The sequence below is a fragment of the Nicotiana sylvestris genome, chromosome 11, assembly GCF_000393655.2.
Source record: "Nicotiana sylvestris chromosome 11, ASM39365v2, whole genome shotgun sequence".
Lineage (NCBI taxonomy): Eukaryota > Viridiplantae > Streptophyta > Magnoliopsida > Solanales > Solanaceae > Nicotiana > Nicotiana sylvestris.
This window is the reverse complement of record NC_091067.1, coordinates 72,814,651-72,839,723: the sequence shown is the minus strand read 5'-3', so window position 1 is coordinate 72,839,723 and position 25,073 is coordinate 72,814,651. Positions and strand designations below refer to the sequence as shown.

Genomic DNA, 25,073 nt, shown 5'->3' with positions numbered 1-25,073 from the left:
ACTTAAATAAACTGTTTAAACATAGTAAAAATCATAGATTGATACAAACAATCAGAAGAAAAAGCGTTTTGAAAAGGGGTTACGAACCCTAGTTTGAAGACGAAGAGGCATTTTCGAAAAATCGGAGAGATTATCATGGAAACAGCAAGAATAACTTAAAATATACCCAGATCTATGGTAGATATGAAGGGTCAAGAGAAGAGTTAGGGTTTACGAGAGAGATAACCCAGAGATAAATAGATTCTGGCTTAGAAGCCATGGATCTAGCCAAAAAATATAAAGATCTTACTCAGACGGTCAAGGGTAGCCTGAGAACGGCATAGAAACCATGGGAGGTGAGTTAACCGCCTTCTGGTTCCCTTGAGGGCCTCAAGGCAGCAACAAATGGCATAGGAAGAGAGCCATGGGGCTAGGGATGGTGGTGAGACCACCATGGTTACCGGCGAACCAACAGCCGGCGAGTAGGAGCTAGGTTTAGTGGAAAGGATTTTGAGAGAGATGAGAGATGTAACGGCGGAGAGAATGAGAGCAAATGAGAGGATGAGAATGAGGGTTTGGGGGTAGTCATTTTAGGTTAATTATGCTAAGGACGGATCTGGTTCTTTGATCAAAATTGATCAACGGTCCAGATTAAACGAAAATTTGGTCGGGTAGGATAGTGGATTGGGCTGATTTAATTAGGTTTGGGACTGGTTAAATTTAGGCTAGAATTGAAATGCAATAGGCTATTAGTTAAATACCCAATTAAATTAATTAAAATAATTTGTAAAATAGTTAATAATTACAAAAAATAAATTTCATGCGTAGAAAAATAATTTTAAGAGATTATTTAGTATTTTAAAAATACAAATGACTTTGTTTTGGTAAGAATAGTACAAAATTATATGCTTGGGCTATAATGGCAAAGTTATTGCAATTATAGCCAAAAGGATTTCAATTTGGCTAATTATGGAATAATTTGGTTTAAATATGACCATAAATAATAAATTAAATCAAGAAATGCTTTTGAAATCACATGTGATGCAATTCTGTAATTACTTATTGGAAATAAAATGCTCGATAAATTAATAAAAATATATAAGAATTGTGGAAAAATACCAATTGATATTAATGCATGATTTTGCAGGTATATATGCAATTTTAAAATATTTTGGGAAAAAATTAGGTATCAACAGTTGCAACAGGTAAGTACCTCAACACCCAAAAGTTTATTTATAAATCAAAATATTTGATTAATTCTGTTTCCTACCCCCAACCTAACCCAGGAAGCTAACCCCTAGGACTCTGGTAGCCCCAAAAATTCCTTAATATAGTGGTTAGTAACGTTTGTGAAAACCTTATTACTAACAACCCCATCCTAGCTAATAATAAATTCTCTTTTCTTCCGCCACAAGATAGTTATATTCCTAATGATTCTAACTATTCTGATAGTATGGAGCTTGAAACCAACAGTAATACCATCATTCCCACACAACACACTTCATTAGTCTCGAGGAAAACTAATGCCAACCCTACTACTAACCCTAGTTCTAACTGACCCTTACGTAACCAAATCTCTAGAAGGTAATATTTTTTTCCCTTCTAAGCATGAAAACAGTGTGCTAGCAATGCCTGATGAGGCCATACAATAGGCACAACCCTTGCACCAAGTGGCCATGCATGATAACCCACCAATCCCCTCTAATCCTCCTTCACAAGCTACCACTCCAGCTATGCACAACATATCCTAAGCCAAAGATTTGCAATCATCAAATTGCCCGCATATCTCCAGTGCTTCAAATTCCCAACATACTTCTACAAATCACAACAATGCCTATCTCTCACTTTCTACAACACTACCGGAGAACATAATTCTCCCCACTCCCATGAATAACTTCCCAACACATGTAGACACCTGATTTTTGACCCTCCCCGAGAATTTTCACATTTTTAGCGTGAATATGTGAAATTGGGTCTAATATAGCCATTTTAACTATTTTTACTTTATTTCGTTGCAAAAAGAAAAATTACAAAAAATATATATATAAATTTTAGTTTATGTATTTCTCATAAACTTGAAAAAATACAAAAATTGCACTTTATTTTTGTACTTTATATAATTTCGAAAATAACCAAAAATATAGTTCTATTAATGTTTTGTAGTCATTTTAATTTTTGAAAAATACAAAAAAATATTACTTTATATTTTATCCTTATATAAAAACGAAAATTACAAAAAAATAGTTTTATTAATATTTTGTAGCTATTTTAAATCTTGAAAAATATACTTAAAAAGATATAGTTTTGTTTAAATATTAGTCTTATTTTTGTTAGTTATTTTGCTTACATAGGACTAGTTGAGCAACGTCGTATTCCTATTTCTCGGGTCCGGGCAAAAGATTAATATTCGGGTTCAAACTACCCGGTTTTAGGCCTAATTTCGGACCTAGCCGATAATAATCCGAGTCCAACACACGTGAGGGGACACGCGTGGGGAACACGGACGAAACACGATACACGGGGAACCCCACCACGCGTGGGGGACACAAGTCTCGAACCCCACCACGCGTGGGGCTCATTTTTCTTGGCAGAAGTTTACAAATGCACGGGCAAAAACATTTGGAAGGAGGACTTTGGAAAAAATTTGGAAACGGACAGATTTTTGGGAGGAAAAAACCCACTGTTCATCTTCTTCTTCCAGGGAAGAAGAACCAAAACCCTACGAGCCCCCTACTGCCTCACGTTCTTCATCACCGAGCAACCAGCCCCCCCCCTCGTCGTCATTTTCCAGACGACAACCAAACAACCCGTCACCTCCACGTCCAAACGCCATCACCCAAACACCACATCCATCAACACCCCGAAACCACCACCAACAACCCTACTGTCACTCACCCGCGAATACCACCGGACAGCCCCGACCGTAGCGGCTTCACCATTTTCAGTCCAACGAGCAGCTGTTGCTGCGTGCCAAGCAGCTGTGGCTGCATTTCTGAGCAGCTGTCGCTGCGCGTCTTAGCCTTCGTTGTCATGGCCCATCGTCCACTGCCCGTCGACCACAAGTGATGCCCAGCACGCTCGCCACCACCCGTCGCTGCTTCTGCCTCCTGCCTCACCCATCACTGCCCGTCGACACTACATCCAAACCACCAGCCCACGGCCATTTCTTCTCCTTCGTCGTAACCCAAAAAAAAACCCAGCCCGACGATCCTCCATTAAATCCGGCCATCGCTGCTGTTCCGTTCAGCCCCCTCACGCCCAAATGACCGCCTGGAAAAGTCAGTTGTAGCCATGACTCATTTTTAGTCCGTTCGTGTTCGAGTTTCTGGCGCGAGCTATTCCGTCCGAGCTTTGATAACCTTTTCTATGGTTTCCCGGTCGAGGTTATCCGTAGAGGTCAATGTTGAGGGCTGGTCCGTGGCTCTATCCGTCTCTGTTTGTTCAGGTTAGTAAACTTCAAGCATTAGACAAGGAAATGTTACGGAATGTTCAAAAATGCAATATAGAAATTGGTATGGTAATTTTCTGCCCATGTTTCACTGTATGCATTTTGCTTCATTTTTATGTTATGTTATTCTTGTTTATTTGATGTCATTTAATTAAGTTGGATTAGTTGTTCTATAACACAAGTTTGACGTTAATCTGTTCGCCCTTCCTTTTGCTTAGGTCATTCGGACAAAAATTATTATTAGTGCATGCTGTTACTACTCCCGAAACACTCATTCGCTAAACTCCCTTTATTAAATTTTCTAACAAGTTATGGGATATTAGTTGTAGAGAGGCTGTAGGGTTTAGTATTGTTAAAGGCATAAAAATGGTATTCCCTCTAAAAATAAAAAAAATAAAAAATAAAATGAGACGAGCCTCGCCAAATAAAAATACAAAATTGCGGGGCCCTCAGTAAATATTTGTTTTCAAATTGCTTAGATTTCGGGATGGACCGTTTAGCAAAATTCCACGGTCCTACCCAAAATAAATACGCTAGTCGCTTTAGGCGCGCCTTTAATAATTTAATTTCCTTAAACTCGGGTGCACATTGATGTGACCCAAATCCAAATCTCAACGGAGTCAAAGTGTGTCGACGACCACGGGTACATTGATTGTAACGTGGTTCGAGATACATTTTTATAACGTTGCAATTCTTGATAAAAATAACAGTAAATGATAAAAGCGGTTGAAAGATAAAATTTGCACATAAGTTCATATTGTATTTAAAATCAGATAAATAAGCCAAATATAACAGTTGAGCGACCGTGCTAGAACCACGGAACTCGGGAATGCCTAACACCTTCTCCCGGGTTAACAGAATTCCTTATCCGGATTTCTGGTACGCAGACTGTAATATAGAGTCATTCTTTTCCTCGATTCGGGATTAAAATTGGTGACTTGGGACACCCTAAATCTCCCAAGTGGCGACTCTGAAATAATTAAACCAATCCCGTTTCGATTGTCCTTTAATTGGAAAAAACTCCCTTGCACCCCATCGGGTGCGGAAAAAGGAGGTGTGACAGCTCTGGCGACTCTGCTGGGGATGAGACCCAGAACCACTGGTTCAGGGTTAGAAATTCGAGCTTAGAATAATTGTTATTATTTGGCTTTATTTATTATCTGATTATTACATGTTTTGAGCCTAATGTGCTAAATGCTGCTTTTACCGCTTTGATATTATTTGAACTGTATATAAACTGTGCCGAAACCTTTCTCTTCTTACCTCCGGGGATGTGCTTACTGGTTGAGACTCCCTATTCTGTTAGTGTCATACCCTAAATAAAAGAGGCTCGGAAAGTTTCTAAGCCGGCTGGCCTTTTGGTTCCCGGAAAGGAGCTCCTTCCTCAGCTCGAGTTGTCCGCTCGGGTACACTGTCTAGAACACCGACCCAGGTTTTTGAACCTAGTATAACAAAGCCACATGCCGGATCCCTAGTAGGAACGTTTATTTGCATCATGTGCATTTGACTTAGGGGACTCAACACAGGGGTTGGGTCCGTCTAGGACAAGCAACCTGAAAATAATAGACCATCTTTGGCATCCTATGTGCTACATGTTATATTTATTCAAGGGTGAATGAGTCATTTGGCGGACAAATGATATTTGCGGACAAATGACACTTCTTATCATGCTGATCACGTTAAATAAGAAAGTTGCACGATTTTTTATTAAGCATGCTATTATATTAATCAAAGCATGGGGAACATTTGTGGAATCCAAGAAGCCTTGGAATTCCCTATGTCCCCCACGCTTGCTTTTTGGGAAAGCACATGGGGAACATTTGTGGAATCCAAGAAGTCTTGGAATTCCCATATGTCCCCCACGCTTCATATGTTGGGAAAAGCGCATGGGGAGCATTTGCGGAATCCAAGAAGTCTTGGAATTCCCTATGTCCCCCATGCTTCACATGTTGGGAAAAGCGCGTGGGGAACATTTGCGAAATCCAAGATGTCTTGGAAATCCTTATGTTTACCATGCCACATTTTTTAAAATAATAATAAATATAAAAAATAAAAATACATATAAAAACAAAGCATGAAAATTCAAAAGATTTTCGTATGTTTTCATCATTTTCCACAGATTAAAAAAATCGTGAAAAAGAGGAGAAAATAACAGTGTAGAGATATAACTACTTATTTTTAGAAAAAAAATCAATGTCCAAGTAGTGTTGAAACTCTGCCGAAATTTTGAAAAAAAAAAGGAATGTTTTATATTTTTTGTTAGTTTGATAGTTTGTTATGAATGAAAAATAATAGTTTGTTTGTTTGTTTAAAAAAAAATATAGAAAATGGAAAAGGGTCTTCTCAAAAATAGTTTATTTGCCCGAACTACACGGGTTTGATTCTCACCGGATGTGAGATACGTAGGCAACCCTCATCGGGTCCAACCCCCATTTTGCTAAAAAAGCCAAAAATAAATAAATAACAAAAATATATATGTCAAATTTCTAAGAAGTCGGGTGACGTTGTTTTATCAAGACATAGCCGAATGTTCCCGAAGGGGACGCCGGAAGGCTGACTTTGCATAAACAGCCACTTTTGGGTCATGTTTAGGATTTTGGTCCAGTTGACCCACACAGCCTTAAAAGATCTTCGTCCCCGAGGCGCTGAAGGGCCGTGTTTGCAACACTAAGTTTTTATTGTAATTTGAAAAAGAAAAAAAACAAAGAGTCAGCGGTCAGGTGAATACCGTTTGAATTTTGTCATAATAAGCCGAGCCAGCTTCGGCCGCGTCTTAAACCGTTCTTGCCGAAATAGCCTTAGAGTATCTTTCAGTTGTCGAAAGGTTATTTTCGTAAAAGAATGGACAAGTTTGTAAAGTGTCAAAATAATCCTCCCCGACCTCAAAATTCATGTGAAGTTTGCCAGGGGCCACATTTGCAAAAATAACCGTTTGGTTGCATTTGTCAAACGGAGAAAGGGAGCTGGCCTTTTGTTTTGAGTTTATAATATTTTTAGAGTATGCGGGTTATTTGATTTTCGAGACCGTTTGTTGTCTTTTGTCAAAATCTGTTAGTATTGTTAGTTTTTAAACTTTTGTAATCAAGTTTGTTTTATTATGAAATTGAAAATTCAAAAAATATTTTATTATTATTTATCGTTTATTTGTCCGAACTACGCAAGGTCTAATTCATGCGGGGTCATGATACGTAGACAATCTCCATAAGATTCGACCAAAACAAAAAAAAAAGCAAAAAAAAAAAGAGAATGAAAAAAAACGAAATGAAAAAAAAATGAAAAAATGAAAAATGAAAAAAATAGAAAAAAGAAGAATGAAAAATAAAATTAGAAAAAAAAAAGAAAATGAAAAAAATGTTGTTAATAATGAGGACCGACTGAGTCCATTCTAACCTGTTTGTTTCGCAAAGAAAATTAAGGTGGTTGGTTTGTGGTCAGCCGGACAATGACGCCCAGAATCCTTTGTTTGCACCTCATGATATACACTCTGCGGGGATCATGCCTGATAACAGAAGCACTTGAATCCTATTGGAAACTTGTTGACGGAGGTTGATGATATTGAAGCTGGTAATGGTCTTGGCAGTATTAATGCGAAGCTCAGTGGCTAAGATGCCAGTTTTGATAAAGTGGGAGCACGCTCCGTTCCTTGGTTAGCAAGAGAGAAGCTTTCGGTGGCTTATTTTGTTGTCATTTCTATTGTTCGGGTTATTAGGATTGCAATTCAGATATTGTTCTGTGTCAATATCTTTCCGCTTATCTTTCCGTTTGGTCATAGCAGTTTGTTTTAAGATTTTATTTTGATTTGTTTTGTTCGTCTTGTTATTCAAACCCTTCCACCGGTAATCTAATGCAAAATCCGGTCTTTTATTTCCAGTCATCTTTTTGTTTAGTCCTTTTATCGTTTTTATTCAACGCCGATTCTAGTGACATGACATCCGCACACAGTTTGGGCCTAGTCTTTAAAGTTAATCATAAAACCCCGGAAAGGCGATCAGACCATTTAAATAAAATAAGGACGGTTTGAGATTATTCAGAGCTCGAGTCATGTGGAACTGGGGCAAGTTAAACACAAAGAAAACCGTTAAAGAAAGATTCGCCTAAATTGGCATGAGGGTCGTTCATAATAATGAGAATGAGAGTGTCGCCCAACGGTGCTTTAGAAGTGACAAATGAAAAAACAGATGTTGAATATAATTGTCAAGTCCAGCACCATCGGAAGAGACTATAAATCTATGTTCAATTGTGTTGTTTGCACTTGGCATGTTTTGAAAACTGGAATGACGAAGGCATTTTGTTCTGCTACCTAAACACTTTTTCCTTCGTTAACCCCTTTTGAGCCTTATTGTTTTTTCTTTCGTACCCCTCTTTCGGAACCATTAGAAACGACTAGAAAACGCAAACATGACAGGTAAACAAAAAGAAGAAAAAAAGAAAGAAAAGAAAGAAAATAAAAAAAAAGAAAACAACAAAACGAAAGAAAAAAAAGAGAAAAAGAAAAACGAAAACAAAAGAAAGTCAGACGAAAAGAGAGGAATTGGGAACTACGTTTGACCTGATTCCTCAAAGAGGATACGTAGGTGCTTCACGGCTCGGTCATAGTTTTGAAAAATTAAAATCAATCAATTAAAATATCCCCAAGCAAGAAACTGGGGCAAAAGTTGCGTTTGTTGTAAATAAATCTAATTCCGAAGGTTGTAACTAATAACCCAAAATTAATGTATTTTTTGAGCCTTTTATACCCTTTCTTTCTAGCCCTATCCAAAAACCTACATTACGGTCCAAAGAAAGACCTTCTGATCAGTTTTCAAAAGATGCCAAGTCAGACAAATGAAGAGTCTTACCGGCGAACATAACATTCTGTTCCACAGCAGAAAGGACTCTAATCTCCAATAGAAAGAGTCATATCAGCAACACTCCAAATCCCCAGCCGGAAAGTGATGCAAATGAGAGAGTCTTATCGGTGAAAACCTTCACAGGCACCATAAGGCGATGAAAGCTGAGAGAAGAACCAAAAATGAGAGAGACTTGATAGTGAAAACCCTTCGGGCACTACAAGTCGAATAAGATTGAGAATCAGATGGGGAATCGCCAATTGAAGATCTTGAAAGATGATTGACGGTAGAGGATAGGCCACATACGCATGTCATGGCCATTAGAGTCGGTATCTGCATTTGATAGGTTTTTTTTTTATTATAGTTTCTTTTGTTAAAGAGTCATTTTTTCCTTTGTCTTTTTATTCTGTTCCCTTTTATCTTTTTCCTTTCATAGAAAAATCCCCAATAGAGTCTGTCTGGTCAGAACGAGTATGAAATGACTTCAAAATATGCCATCAGCTTTCCAATTATGCCAGATGAGATCTGACTAGTACATCCAAATGGTATAGTCAGCAAAGAACAAGCGCGAGGCCAGTGTCAAGAAAGATATCCCCAGCAAAAGGGAATTGACAAAGGAGTGACGAGTGTCAAGAGAGATATCCTTGCCAAAAACAAGGTTATAAACCTCAAGGCCAAGGCCCATGAACAGAGCAAGGAGAGCAGTGAGCATGATTTGGCGAAATCCATACTAGACTAAAAGGTCGGGGAAATGCCAGTTTCCGAGCTATGCCACAAAAGAAGAGGGATAGCCCCAGCAGAAAGGGATTATCCCCAGCAAATAATATCATCCCCAACAAGTTGTGGAGCACAGAGAAAGGAAGGAGAAAGGGAAAAACCATCCCAGTGGGAGTATCACAACCAACCACCGTGTTTTAAACTAACAGGTAAATGAAGTGGCATTGATGATAGAAATGCATGCCACAAGGGATTATCAAACTGGGGCAGAAAATTTTCTTTTCGTTTAGAAAATTTTCTGAAAGTCAGATACCCATTCGGGGAGGAATAAAGATAACGTCAGCCTTAAGGGAAATGGTCTTAGAACCAGTGTTGCCCCAAACAGCAAATGGATGAAACTTGAGCTCAGTGAAGCACTGGTTCTGAAGGAATCAGAATTCCCCAGCAGTATTATCCACGACAGCATTATCCCCAGCTGATAACGTTTTACCCCCCAACAGGTAAGTAAATAATCCCAACAGTGTTATCCCTAGCAGGTTTGAGGAGTCTAACACAAGTTTGGTAAAAATCGGTATCCTCAGCTGTTCCTTTCAGGTTAAGGCAAAACAAGTCTCAAAGGAGTTAGTCTTCAAAGGAAGAAGCTAATAATAATAATAAAAAATAAAAATAAAAAATAAAAAAATAAAATGGGGAAGGTAGAAAGGGAAATCCATCCCAATCCCCAGCAAGTATTCGAGGTAAGACATTTTCAAGTCTTAAGGATATTTTGGGTTCATCCGCCCTCGAATAGGATATTTTGGGTTCATCCGCCCTCGAATAGGATATTTTGGGTTCATCCGCCCTCGAATAGGATATTTTGGGTTCATCCGCCCTCGAATAGGATATTTTGGGTTCATCCGCCCTCGAATAGGATATTTTGGGTTCATCCGCCCTCGAATAGGATATTTTGGGTTCATCCGCCCTCGAATAGGATATTTTGGGTCCATCCGCCCTCGAATAGGATATTTTGGGTTCATCCGCCCTCGAATAGGATATTTTGGGTTCATCCGCCCTCAAATAGGATATGTTTGGGTTCATTCGCCCTCAAATAGGATGTTATTTTCAAAGTTATTGATGAAGACAGGCGCCCACCTGAATAACGAGAGGAATACATTCTGTCTTTTCATTTCTGTTCTAGGTCACCCACCAGTATAATGCGGGCATATCATTTTTCATATCTTTACTACCAGGCGCCCACCTGTATAACGAGAGGAATATATTTCAGTCTTTAAATTTCATACCAGGCGCCCACCTGAATAACGAGAGGAATACTTTTATGTCTTAGTTTAGACAGGCGCCCACCTGAATAACGAGAGGAATACTTTTTGTCTGTGCATTTCATATGTTAGGCGCCCACCTGTATAACAAGGGAATACATTTTGTGTCTTTACCATTAGGCGCCCACCTGTATAACAAGGGAATACATTCCACGTCTTTACCCATAGGAGATGCATTTCCTCCTAAGTTTGTTTTAGTTTCACCCATAGGAGATGCATTTCCTCCTAAGTTTGTTTTTTACTCATAGGAGATGTATTTCCTCCTAAGTTATTTTTACCCATAGGAGAGGCATTTCCTCCTAAGTTTAGTTTCACCCATAGGAGAGGTATTTCCTCCTAAGTTATTTCACCAATAGGAGACGCACTTCCTAAGAATAATTTCACCAGTAGGAGACGCACTTCCTAAGTAAGTTTCACCAATAGGAGACGCACATCCTAAGTAAGTTTCACCAATAGGAGACGCACATCCTAAGTTAAGTTTCACCAAAAGGAGACGCACTTCCTAAGAATAATTTCACCAATAGGAGACGCACTTCCTAAGGAGACGCACTTCCTAAGATAAGTTTCACCAGTAGGAGACGCACTTCCTGAAAATAATTTCACCAATAGGATACGCATTTCCTAAGGAGACGCACTTCCTAAGATAAGTTTCATCAATAGGAGACGCACTTCATAAGAACAGTTTTTCCCAATAGGAGACGCACTTCCTAAGTTTATTGTATCCACAGGAGACGCACTTCCTAAGTTTATTGTACCCAATATGAGACGCACTTCCTTAAAGTTTAGTTTTGCCCATAGGAGACGCACTTCCTAAGTTTACTTTTACCCCATAAGAGACGCACTTCCTAAATTAAGATTTCACGCATAGGAGACGCACGTCCTAAATTATTTTCATTCATAGGAGACGCACTTCCTAGTTCAAAATCATTAAGGTTTCACCCATAGGAGACGCACTTCCTAAGACTACTTTACCCCTAGGAGACGCACTTCATGAATTAAGTTTTCATTATTAGGAGACGCACTTCCTAGTCTGGTTCGCTCAGGTTATACTTTTGCTTTAGGAGACGCACTTCCTAGTTTGGCTTTTTAGATTATATTTTATTTCAGGAGACGCACTTCCGGAATTGAGATTTCACCCTTAGGAGATGCACTTCCTAGTTTGATTCATTTTAAGTTCGACCATAGGAGACACACTTCCTAGTCAAGTTTTTTGAAGTTTACCCATAGGAGACGCACTTCCTAATCAAGGTCTTTCAAGTTTTTTAGGAGACACACTTCCTAAATCGATATTTTATTCATAGGAGACGCACTTCCTAGTTCTAGTCACTGAAGTTTTTACCCTTAGGAGACGCACTTCCTAGTTTAGCTCATTCCGATTCAACCATAGAAGAAGCACTTTCTAGTTTGAGTCATTGAGGTTTTAGCAGACACATTTGCTCGCAAGAGTTTTGGTTTTACTCGTAGGAGATGCACATCCTAGCCTAGTCTTTAGTTTACTCTCATCATTGCATCAGTAGGGTAAGTGAGTTACAATTTTGCTAACGACTCACAAATCTTCCCAGTACAAACTGGGTAAGGAAATTTTGTTTGTTTTGTTTGTTTTGGTTGTCAGGGACCCGCTTGTAGAACGGAGTTTGTGGTATGTCGAAGATCGAAGAAGTCAGGAGTCCGCCTATAGAACAGAGGAACATTTTTCAAGATCAAGCAGTGACCCACTGGAAAGCAGAAGGTTACAACAGAAATCCCAGCATTCAATTCAAGTTAGAAATAGTAGAAGCTCGCCTCAAGAATGTGAGTCAACAATCTGGGATGATCAACAGAAGCTGGTCACAAAAACAAAAACAAGAAGAGAAAAAGGCAAGCATAGGAAAAAAAAAGAAAAAAGAGAAAAAAAGAAAAAGAAAAAAAAGAACCCAAAGTACGGAAGTGGAGAACAGATGTGGTCTGCTCAAGAACTAGCACCTACAACTAGCAAGTCAAGGTTCAAATCCAAAGTCTGTATGAAGCACCATTCAAGACTCAAGACCAAGTTTCAGAAGACTTAAAGATAGGAATCCTTGTAACTAGTAGCTGATAGACTTAGTTAGTCTTTTTCAGTTTTCATTTTTGTTGTAATGACAGGACCGCGGACCGGAACCTCAACGGAACGGCACCTCGATCGGCTCTTCACCTCGATACACTCTACCATCTCTCTCTAATTTTCGAACTACACGTGGCCTGATTCCTGTAAAACCAAGGATATGTAGGCAGCTCAGATACCAGGGCTCGGTCACATTTCCTCCCTTTCCTTAGTATAGTCCGTCCAAGTAATGGTCGGGTCAAAAACATGTCTAGTCGTTATTTGTCGGAAAACTCTTCGTGTTTCCAATCAAAGAGGGGCAGCTGTAGACACCTGATTTTTTACCCTCCCCAAGAATTTTCACATTTTTAGCGTGAATATGTGAAATTGGGTCTAATATAGCCATTTTAACTATTTTTACTTTATTTCGTTGCAAAAAGAAAAATTACAAAAAATATATATATAAATTTTAGTTTATGTATTTCTCATAAACTTGAAAAAATACAAAAATTGCACTTTATTTTTGTACTTTATATAATTTCGAAAATAACCAAAAATATAGTTCTATTAATGTTTTGTAGTCATTTTAATTTTTGAAAAATACACAAAAATATTACTTTATATTTTATCCATATATAAAAACGAAAATTACAAAAAAAATAGTTTTATTAATATTTTGTAGCTATTTTAAAACTTGAAAAATATACTTAAAAAGATATAGTTTTGTTTAAATATTAGTCTTATTTTTGTTAGTTATTTTGCTTACATAGGACTAGTTGAGCAACGTCGTGTTCCTATTTCTCGGGTCCGGGCAAAAGAATAATATTCGGGTTCAAACTACCCGGTTTTAGGCCTAATTTCGGACCTAGCCCATAATAATCCGAGTCCACCACACGTGAGGGGACACGTGTGGGGAACACGGATGAAACACGATATACGGGGAACCCCACCACGCGTGGGGGACACAAGTCTCGAACCCCACCACACGTGGGGCTCATTTTTCTTGGCAGAAGTTTACAAATGCACGGGCAAAAACATTTGGAAGGAGGACTTTGGAAAAAATTTGGAAACGGACAGATTTTTGGGAGGAAAAAATCCACTGTTCATCTTCTTCTTCCAAGGAAGAAGAACCAAAACCCTACGAGCCCCCTACTGCCTCACGTTCTTCATCACCGAGCAACCAGCCCCCCCCCTCGTCGTCATTTTCCAAACGACAACCAAACAACCCGTCACCTCCACGTCCAAACGCCATCACCCAAACACCACATCCATCAACACCCCGAAACCACCAACAACAACCCTACTATCACTCACCCGCGAATACCACCGGACAGCCCCGACCGTAGCGGCTTCACCATTTTCAGTCCAACGAGCAGTTGTTGCTGCGTGCCAAGCAGCTGTGGCTGCGCGTCTTAGCCTTCGTCATCATGGCCCATCGTCCACTGCCCGTCGACCACAAGTGACGCCCAGCACGCTCGCCACCACCCGTCGCTGCTTCTGCCTCCTGCCTCACCCATCACTACCCGTCGACACTACATCCAAACCACCAGCCCACGGCCATTTCTTCTCCTTCGTCGTAACCCAAAAAAACCCCAGCCCGACGATCCTCCATTAAATCCGGCCATCGCTGCTGTTCCGTTCAGCCCCCTCACGCCCAAATGACCGCCTGGAAAAGTCAGTTGTAGCCATGACTCATTTTTAGTCTGTTCGTATTCGAGTTTATGGCGCGAGCTATTCCGTCCGAGCTTTGATAACCTTTTCTATGGTTTCCCAGTCGAGGTTATCTGTAGAGGTCGATGTTGAGGGCTGGTCCGTGGCTCTATCCGTCTCTGTTTGTTCAGGTTAGTAAACTTCAAGCATTAGATAAGGAAATGTTACGGAATGTTCAAAAATGCAATATAGAAATTGGTATAGTAATTTTCTGCCCATGTTTCACTGTATGCATTTTGCTTCATTTTTATGTTATGTTATTCTTGTTTATTTGATGTCATTTAATTAAGTTGGATTAGTTGTTCTATAACACAAGTTTGACGTTAATCTGTTCGCCCTTCCTTTTGCTTAGGTCATTCGGACAAAAATTAGTATTAGTGCATGTTGTTACTACTCCCGAAACACTCATTCGCTAAACTCCCTTTATTAAATTTTCTAACAAGTTATGGGATATTAGTTGTAGAGAGGCTGTAGGGTTTAGTATTGTTAAAGGCATAAAAATGGTATTCCTTCTAAAAATAAAAAAAATAAAAAATAAAATGAGACGAGCCTCGCCAAATAAAAGGGACAAATTGCGGGGCCCTCACAAAATATATGTATTAAATACTTAGATTCCGGGACGGGCCGTTTAGCAAATTTCACGGCCCTACCCCAAAATAATAATGCGCTAGTTGCTTTAGGCGCGACTTTAATAATGATATCTCCCTAAATTCGGGTGCACATTGATGTGACCCAAATCCAAATCTCAACGGAGTCAAAGTGTGTCGACGACCACGGGTACATTGATTGTAACGTGGTTCGAGATACATTTTTATAACGTTGCAATTCTTGATAAAAATAACAGTAAATGATAAAAGCGGTTGAAAGATAAAATTTGCACATAAGTTCATATTGTATTTAAAATCAGATAAATAAGCCAAATATAACAGTTGAGCGACCGTGCTAGAACCACGGAACTCGGGAATGCCTAACACCTTCTCCCGGGTTAACAGAATTCCTTATCCAGATTTCTGGTACGCAGACTGTAATATAGAGTCATTCTTTTCCTCGATTCGGGATTAAAATTGGTGACTTGGGACACCCTAAATCTCCCAAGTGGCGACTCTGAAATAATTAAACCAATCCCATTTCGATTGTCCTTTAATTGGAAAAAATTTCCTACGCCCCTCGGGTGCGGAAAAAGGAGGTGTGACAACACATACTGAGGAGAATGGAGAATCCTCCACCTCCCCATCACCCACCCACACCCCCACTGTTTACATCACTTAACCTCTCCCACCAAAACACCAACCATACTCGTGGATAGAACAAGGACTTCAAGGTCAAGCAATGTTCCTGTCCTTGAACATCAACAACCAGAAAACCCTAGTAATCCTCCAAGACCCTAAGTCCTAGCTCAACTCATAACAGAGGGCATGAATCTAGCCATGTCCAACTATGTGAACCATCTTTGGTTAGCCAACATCCTAGATCCTATTGCCCCAGCCTTAGCACCAGCACTAATGTAGAACATGCAAGCACAATGGCAACCTCCACCACATTTCAATCCACTGAACAATATGGAACTCCTTTACCAACTCCCATTCTACACCCCACAAGAATCAATCAACTTAAATCTTATCCTCTACTCATGGCAACCAATTCCTTAGCATTTCACAGTTCCGATAGACATTCACCAGGCTCAGAATCTCCACCATCACAATGAGCCAGAACCAGAAGAACAAGAGATAGAAGAACAAGTGGAAGTAATCCGACCACTAGAAATAACATCATTCACAAAAATCTCAAACATCAAAGAACCCAAAGTCATGTTATTTCAAGCAATGGAGGACAAGAAACAGATGCCCATCAATACTCTAGGAATCTAGACATCAGGCCCCCCCAGAACGAAGCAGTAGGGAACTTTGCAGTGATTCTAAGCCCGTCTCTAAAGGGGAACAATCCTCCTTTCCCTTCCAATCGAGTCAATCCTCTCTCCAAACCCCATCCAATCTATTCCAAATGAATCGAGCCACTAGCTTTGTTATATGGAACATTAGGGGAGCCAATAACGATGATTTCAGATGCAACTTTAGAGATGTTATTGACAACCATCATCCCTGCATGGTAGCACTGCTGGAAGCTAGAATGACTTCCCACTTACCCCTTAAAGATAGTTTCAACTTCACTAACATATTGGAGGTCCCAGCCCAGGGTTAATCTGGGGGGATTGTTATCCTTGGGATGATAACCTCATCAATATGACTCAAACATCCACCTCAAATCAGGAGATCCATCCTATGCTTAAGGTACTCCCCAACTATGATCCTTGGCTTTTTAGTGTTGTTTACGCTAGTACTGCTTTAAATAATCAAGTTAAGCTTTGGAATAATCTCAAATTCATAATTCTTATATGGGGAGTTGGTTCCTAGGTGGTGATTTTAAGACATTCTTTCCCAAGATGAAAAATGGGGAGGCAGACCTATAAACTATGCTAGGGCATCACACCTCCTTTCTTGTATCAATCATTGTAATTTTGTTGACCTGGGTTTTAAAGGACCTAAGTATACTTGGTCAAATCTTAGGCATAGAGGCACTGGTCTTATCCTCAAACGTTTAGATAGGTGTTTTAGTAATAACCTTTGGTTAGAAAAATATTCCAACACTACTATCACTCATCTTCTTAGTACTCTGACCACAACCCTCTCCTTGTTAACCTCAACAATATGCCTACGGGAAGCTTCCAAAAGGACCTTAAGCTAGAAAATTATTGGTGCTCCCACACAAGCTTCGCTATTATAGTTCAAGAAAGTTGGTAGTACAATAACTTTATTGAGGCCTCTAGTAGATTTAGGGAGAAAGCTAGAAACTGGGCAAATGATACATTTGGGATATTTTGTCTAATAAAAAACGAGCCAGGATAAATGGCATCCAAATTTCTCCCCATTACCCTATTGGCTCCTTTCTTAGAAACCTTGAAATAAACCTCCTTGATGAATACCATAACCTTCTCAAATTAAAAAAAGATCACTGAAAATTAGATTGCGCATAAATTTGCTCAATCAAGGAGACGCTACTACTAAATTCTTCCACATTAGTGTCTTAAATAGAAGACGTACTAATATAATCAACTTCTTAAGAATGATGATGGGAACTGGATCAGTAATCAAAATCGAATCATAGACCATGCTGCTAATTACTTTGAACACCTCTTTCAAACAGGTCATGCCTATATGGGGCCCAACCCCAACACTCACCAACCCACGTCTTGAACATACCACTCACCAATACCTAGACCTCTCATCTTTGGATAGACCTCTCCAAACTCGTGAAATTATAAAGGTCGTTCGGTCTATGAAACCTTTTAAGTCACCTAGGCTGGATGACATCCATCCTTTCTTTTATCGAAGATATTGGAACCTTGTTAAAACCTCCATCCTTGAGTTTTGTCAAAATATTTTACCACCCAAACATTCCCTGATATTATTAACCATACCTACTTGTGCCTCATCCCAAAAATTTCCAATGCTAACGATCTTAAGAATTTTCGACCTATAGGATATGCAATACCATCTACAAAATAATCACCAAGATTATTGCTAATAGAATTAATTCATTCCTAGGCAAACTCATTATCCCTTTCCAATCGAGCTTCCTTAAGGCCAGACGAGCTAGTGACAATGCCATTATTATCGAGGAAATTATCAATCACTTTCCGAAAATAAAAGGCTCCAAAGGCAAGCTCCTAGTCAAAATCAACCTAGAAAAAGCTTTCAATAGATTGGAATGGTCGTTCATTTTTAGAGCACTCAATTTCATTAAATTCCCTCCTAAAATCTCTAAACTCATCATGACATGCATTTCCACTTCTAAAATAATTGTCTTGGTGAATGGCTCTAAGACTAATTTCTTTAATCCCCCACGAGGAAATACACAAGTATATCCAATGTCCCCCTATTTATTTATCCTGAGTATGGAACTTCTTTCTATATATATATAAGCTACCAAGTGGACATTGTGTTTTGGGACCCTATTAAATTGAATCACTCCATCCCTCCCCTCTCTCACCTTTTTTACGGACGATATCACCTTAATGGCTAATGCTAATGAAAAATCTATCCACACAATCCACCATTGCCTTTTCTTTTCTTTTCTTTTTTAAAATTTTTAGGGAAAAACGTTAACTACTCTAAGTCTAAGATTATTTGCTCAAAAAATTGCAATCAGCTTTCTAAAAACCTTGAAACTAATATATTAAACATAAATATTAGTGACAATTTTGGAAAGTATCTTGTCTTCCCCATTATCAATCGACACCCTAAGAATTTAGACTTTCGATACCTTATTGATAACTTGAATAATCGCTTTTCGAATTGGAAAACTAACTTTCTTTCTTTGGCAGGAAGAGCCACTTTAATTCAAATAATTCTAAATGCCCTCCCTAATCACACCATGCAATACATATTTCTACCACCCCTCATCTAAAACACGTTAATAAAATTCAAAGAGATTTTCTCTGGGCTTCTACCACTTCCTCTAGAAAAATTCATTATATAAAATGGGATATTGTTACCCTGCATAAACATAAAGGAGGTCTTGTAATCCATAAATCATCCTATAAGAATCAATCACTCTTAGCAAGTCTAGCATGGCGATTATTTATGCAACCCTCTTTTCTATGGTCATGTGTTCTCATTAGTAGCTATAGCAATCGCACCAAGGCTAAAAATTGCTCATTCATTTGGCGCAACATCCTAACTTGTTGGAATCTTTGCTCTAAAGGCATTGCTTGGAGTATTGGTAATGGCACTTGTATAGATTTTTGGAACTCAATTTGGCTTCCCAACAACTAATCCCTCCGCAGTATGGTTACTTGGCCCTTATCTCTTCAAGACGCACATCTGAAAGTTAGTGATGTGTAGAAGATCATCCATTGGGATATCTCCCAGATCTCTTTTGAACTACCTCAAATTGTTAGTAACCTTATCCAATTCATAGATCCAACCTTCAATAATAACCCAATAGATACTCATTTGTGGTTCTTAACCTCTGATGGATCATTTTCCACAAAATCAACAATATCCTTCTCCATTCAAATTGCAATGTAACAGGTTACTCCTCCTTCGATTGGATCTGGCAGCTTAATATCCTCAATAAAAAAAAGTATTTCCTATGGCAATGCATGCACTACAGACTTCCTACAAAATCTTACCTTAACCACATTGCCATGCAAATTGACCCCGTCATGCAATACACTTCTGGAACGATATTGGTCTAAATATAAACCTTCTAGACATCTTTAATATGCACTAGATGAATGCTCTAAGAGGGACAACTTCCTCTATCCTTCTTCATTCCTTAACCTGGGACGGATTTCTACCCTTAGCTCTTTGGATTTTTATGGAACAACAGAAACAATAACGTATTCAATCGGATCAACAAACTCCTCTCCGGTCATCTCGTCTATACACGAGCTTTAGAATATAAACATTGTGCCATCAATAATCCTAATGCCCTCCCAGTTCCCTATAACCTAGATATACGTGTGCACCCTCCTCCTACTAACTCCATTAAATTGAATATTGATGGTGCCCACCTTAATAAACATATGAAAGGTGGTATTGGAGGAATTTTCAGAAACTCCCAAGGAGAATGGATTCTTGGATTTAGCAATGCTTCTTTTGGCCCTTCCCCTCTTTCTATGGAGCTTCAGGCCTTAAAATATGGCCTACAACTAGCAGTGGAGAATAATTTGATACAGTTAGTAATTGAGACAGATGCACAAACATCATCGACCTTCTGGAATCAACATTTATAATCATCATAACAATATCATCTTTAAATACAGGTACTGGATGTAGAAGTTGGGGAATCCACTAATCCAACACATCTACCATGAAGGTAATCAGGTGGCACATGAACTAGCGAAACAGGCATCCATCCAGGCTAACGTTAACTACTCAGTTGTCTACATACATATGCCAGAATCACTGGAGGACCTAGTTCTATCGGATTCCAGTGGCACTACTACTACTAGAATTATGTACTAATGTCAATGTGTTAAATAATTTAGCGTTGTTGGATTCCCATGTTTATACTTGTTTAGCACCCACTAGCCTAGCAACCAGTAGTTCTCTATCTATTCTAGATCCTGGTCCGATGAGGATCCTCTTATGTAATAACTCTTAATGCGTTATTAATAATATTTCCTGTTTTAAAAAAAAATATGTATGATTGTTTTTTTTTTTTTGGTTGAGTATTTAAATGATTAGTTCATAGGCAAAATATTAGTAGCATTTTGGTCCAAACTAGAATATATTAAACTTTCTGATATGTCTATTCATTCATATAATATTTATTTTACAAATTTTAATTAGATAAAAATGGACAAAATCAAATTTGTATAATTATAAAACTAATCAAAAAGCAAGATTAAGTTGGATTTGAATTAAGCACCACAAAAATTATATAGTGTTGGATTTAGTTTCAAAATTCTTTTGAATCGCAATACCTTAAAAATTACGAATATCAATCTCAAACCACTTTAAGAAATAAGAAAACTAATGCAAACACATACATTTCTTAGAATTTTGTTTAATATTTCAACTACATCGTGTGCATTAGATCCTTTTCTTATTTTAATTATGTAATATAATAATTTTATAAAATAAAAGTATACCAAAAATGAAAAAATTCACAGAGAGTAAGTAAAAATCTACTTATTATTTATTTTAAGTTTGATTTTTTCTTTGTATAAAATTATAATCAATTATGTTTATATTTTTAATTACCTTTGTAGAAATAAAAAATTAAAGTGAAAACAAACTAAGTAGGAAGCTATAACTAAAGTTGATAGTATCCATCGGCACTCCTTAAATTTTTTATTCTTAATTACGAATATAAAGTTGGTCAAAAAATTAAAACTAATTAATTTATATAATTTAATTATCTAAGTAAAATAAAAAGTAGAGAAAATTTCTTGTGAAAAATTATGTATTGTCTTCGAATACAATAGTTTCATTACCTTTTAATAGAAGATTCATACTATAAAATTTATGTACCAAAATATAGAACATTATAATAAATACTATAATTAGATATAAATTATTTTAATATTTATAATTAGTATTGTCATGCCCCAAATCTGATGAGGCGTGGCCAGTGTAGACATGTGATTTTTGACCCTCCCCAAGATTTTTCACATTTTAGCATGTAAATGTTTAGTTTAGGCCTAATATCGCTATTTCAACTAATTTTGACTCTTTTACTTTATTTTATTACAAGAAAATGACAATTACCAAAAAAGGTTTCACTAATGTTTTCTAGTCATTTTTAATCTTGAAAAATACAAAAAACTGTTTTGTTTTAACGGTCAGTCTTATTTTAATAGTTATTTTACTTAAGTAGGATTAATTAATAAATGAGATCGTATTTTTAGTCTTGTTTGCAGGGAAAGAATAAACTTGGGCTCAAATGACCCATTTTTAGGCCTAATTTTCGGATCTAGCTCATAATTCTCAAGCCCATAAATCTTAGGCTCATACCCCTAACTTAAAAAACCCTGTAAAACAAACAAGAACCCTAAAATATACGCCTAGACCTAACGCCTAATACACAGACGTAGGGAGCCGCTTTTCTTCTGGTTTTGACTAACCTAGAGACAAAAATAAAAGAGGTGATTTTCTCTAACTTTTATGGGGAATCAGCGGATTTTGACAAGATCAAACCCACCCCCCTGATCGATCATCCTCTTCTATAAAGAAGAAGTAGCCATTTTCGATGGTTGCTGCTGAACACCAAACGACCAGACCCCCATGAGCTTCTTCTTCATGAAGCTCTAAGACAAAACCTAGATCTAGAAGACCTATTCACCCCTTCCAGCCATCTCTCTCTTTTTCTATCTCACCCCATCGCCGGCGACGGTTGCTGCTTTCCCGTCCCCGCCTTCTTCCCCCTCTACTATCACTGTTCCGCCGGAGTCGCACCCTCGATGATTAACGAACAAGATGCTGCAATTTTCTTAGTATAGCAGCATGTTTATCAGTAATGTTGCTAAGGTTTAAAGCTCCAAAACCCAGCAAAAGCAGTCAAAAAAACGTGCCCTCCTCAACCCGAGTCCCAACCTTTTTCCCGTTTCGCGAGAGTTTTCAAGAGGTCCTGCTTGAGGTCTTTTCGTTGAGTTCTAGCGTATGTGTTGGTGATTACAAATAAGTTCTTGAAACTGTTGAGATTTCGGGTAAACTCAGAGGCCGCCGGTGAATTTCCGTCAACCGTTTCGACTGTGGTCTAGTCTTCCTTCTAAAGTTTGGTTGCTAATTTTGGATTTCCATCTCGTCTGTTGGCTGTTTCGTGTAAGATTTAATTGGAAATTCTTATTAATACATCAGAGAGGATCTTTGTTGCTCGAGGTCCAATTCTAAACTCTTGTTCGTTCTTTAATTTTCAAATTGTATTTTGGTCAGTGTTTATTATAATAGTTGTTTGCCTTTGTGTTTGATCTTGTCTTCTTTGAGGAATTGATGTTGCTCATACTAATGGCTGACCATGTTATTTAATTATGTGTCTAGTAAAGAAATCCATTATCTGAAAGCATCTTGATTTTCATGATCTATTAGTTTAGTTAAAAGCAACAATCGAATCGTGTGAGGGCTAATGGAAATTATTTGAGGTTTGGGATGTTGTTGGGTTACGAGATTTGATAAAAAAAACTTACTTGGAATGTTTAACAGAATTGTATGCTTTTGGGCTTAGAAAATTCTTCAACTCTCATCTTTGTTTGTTTAATTGTCCACCGTAGCTTGCTTTAGGCGCGATTATTAAATAAATCATGGTGACTATGGGTAGGGTTCCCGTGATGTAGTTGTGATTGCTAAAATTCGGGTGTACAATTCATGTGACCCGGTTCCAATTTCCAACAATATTAAATATTCATGTGATCCGGTTCCAATTTCCAACAATGTTAAATAAAGCGATGTCGTGAACCGCGGGTGCATTTCATGCAGCGTGGCTTACGATGTGTTTTAAATAACCTTGATTTTTCCTAAAAATACTAAAAGCGGTTTTAAAGTTAAAAAATGCACATAGGTTTAAAAATATTTTAAAATCAGATAATTAGGCCAATAATAATAGTTGAGCGACCGTGCTGGAACCACGGAACCCGGGAATGCCTAACACCTTCTCCCTGGTTAACAGAATTCCTTACTCGAATTTCTGTGTTCGTGGACCATAATTAGAGTCAAATTTTCCTCGATTCGGGATTCTAAACCGGTGACTTAGAACACCATAAATTATCCCAAGTTGCGACTCTGAATAAATAAATAAATCCCATTTCGATTATCACTTTAATTGGAAAAAACTCTCTATACCCTTTCCGGGATAGTGAAAAGGAGGTGTGACTGCTCTGACGACTCTGCTGAGGACAAGAACCCAAAACTTCTGGTTCAGGGTTCAAGAATTCGAGCTTAGAATAATTGTTATATTTGGCTTTATTTATTACTGGTTTTATTTTCATGTTTGAGCCTAATGTGCTAAATGTCATTTTTACCGCTTTGATATCGTTGAACTATATATAAATTATTACGAATCCCTCCTCTCTCTGAGTCTTCTAAATCATCTGGGAAGGGTGTACTTAGTGTAGCTTCTCTTCTGTTAGAGTCATATCCCAATTTTAGAATGAGATTCGGACAAGTTGCAAAGCCGGTGAAGCTTCTGTATTCCCGGTACGCTGCCCCTCTCCCCCCAGCTCAAGCTGTCGACTCGGGTAAGCCAGGTCTAGAACAAATAAACCCAGGTTTTTAAACCTTGTATAACATAGCCTCATGCCGGATTCCTAGTAGGAACGTTTGTTTGCATCACATGCATTTGACTTTGGGGACGCAACACAGGGGTTGGGTCCGTTTAGGACAGGTGTACCCAAAAATAAAAGACCATCCTGATGCATCCTAATGTGCTACATGTTGCATTTCTTCAAGGGTAAAAGGGTCATTTGGCGGACCAATGATATTTGAGGGCAAATGAAAAGAGTAAAAAACAGAGGGTGAAGTATGAAAATAAAGCAAGTAGGGCCCAATTATATTTTCTGTCACATTTTTGTTAAGAAAAAAAGAACTTGAAAAAATTCAAAAGAAGATTTTTCACTTTTTCATTATTTTCCGAAAATAAAAGAAAGGAAAAGAAAATCCAAAAAGATTTTACATATGTTTCATCATTTTTTCAAAACAAAAGACAAAAATATTTTTTCTCTAAATTAGTTGTTATTTTATTTCTCGCTCGTATCCAATTTGCCCGAACTACGCGAACCTGATTCTCGTCTCTCGGGGCGGGATACGTAGGCAACCCACATAAGGTCTGATTTTCCTAATAAATCTCAAGTTCTTGGCTTTGCGGGGTCTTAGCCAAATTCTTGCATTTTAGCCATTTTTAACCACATAGGTTAATTTTAGAAAAATAGTCACAATCATGTCTTGCAGGAAGGGCTATTGTCTCACATAACGTTCTAGGTCTTTAACTTATTTGGTTTTAATTTTCTCATATAGGTGTGGATTTACTTACTGGAGTTTGAGCATGATAGACGCCCTACGACCATCCAGTCAGGATCGATCATTCAGGAGTTTGGTTAAGGAGATTTTTTTTAGTTATTATGTTTTGAGTCTATTGTTTTTTTTTATGTCATCTTTTACCTTTTAATTTTGTACAGTAATATCGAGTCTTTTATTATTGTATTTCCTATTTTGCGTTTTATATTTCTGTTAGATGTTTTCGTTATAACACTAACTCTAGAAGTTCAAAAAAAAAAACTTTTGTGGTTTTCTTTAGGAAATTAATATTTAGAACTTAAAATAAAAAATTTCTCTTATACTTCCATTTAGTACATTAAGTCTAAAACTTCAAAAAAAAGAGAATTTTCTTTTAGTACCTTTTAAAAAGTTTTCTTGAAGGTATTAATTCCAAAAATCCAAAAAAAATTTCTTTTGGGGTGCTTCTTTGGGAAATTAATGAAAAATAAAAAAAACAACTTCTTCTTATTTTCATTAGAA

The 25,073-nt window shown here is 37.9% G+C and overlaps 1 long non-coding RNA gene across 1 annotated transcript; it reads left to right on the top strand.

The window, feature by feature from the left end:
• Positions 1–21,734: 21,734 nt before the first annotated feature.
• Positions 21,735–24,775, top strand: LOC138882196 (uncharacterized). The gene is made up of 2 exons (XR_011403656.1): positions 21,735–22,445; positions 24,573–24,775. It is a non-coding gene; the product is annotated as an uncharacterized lncRNA (long non-coding RNA).
• Positions 24,776–25,073: the final 298 nt, after the last annotated feature.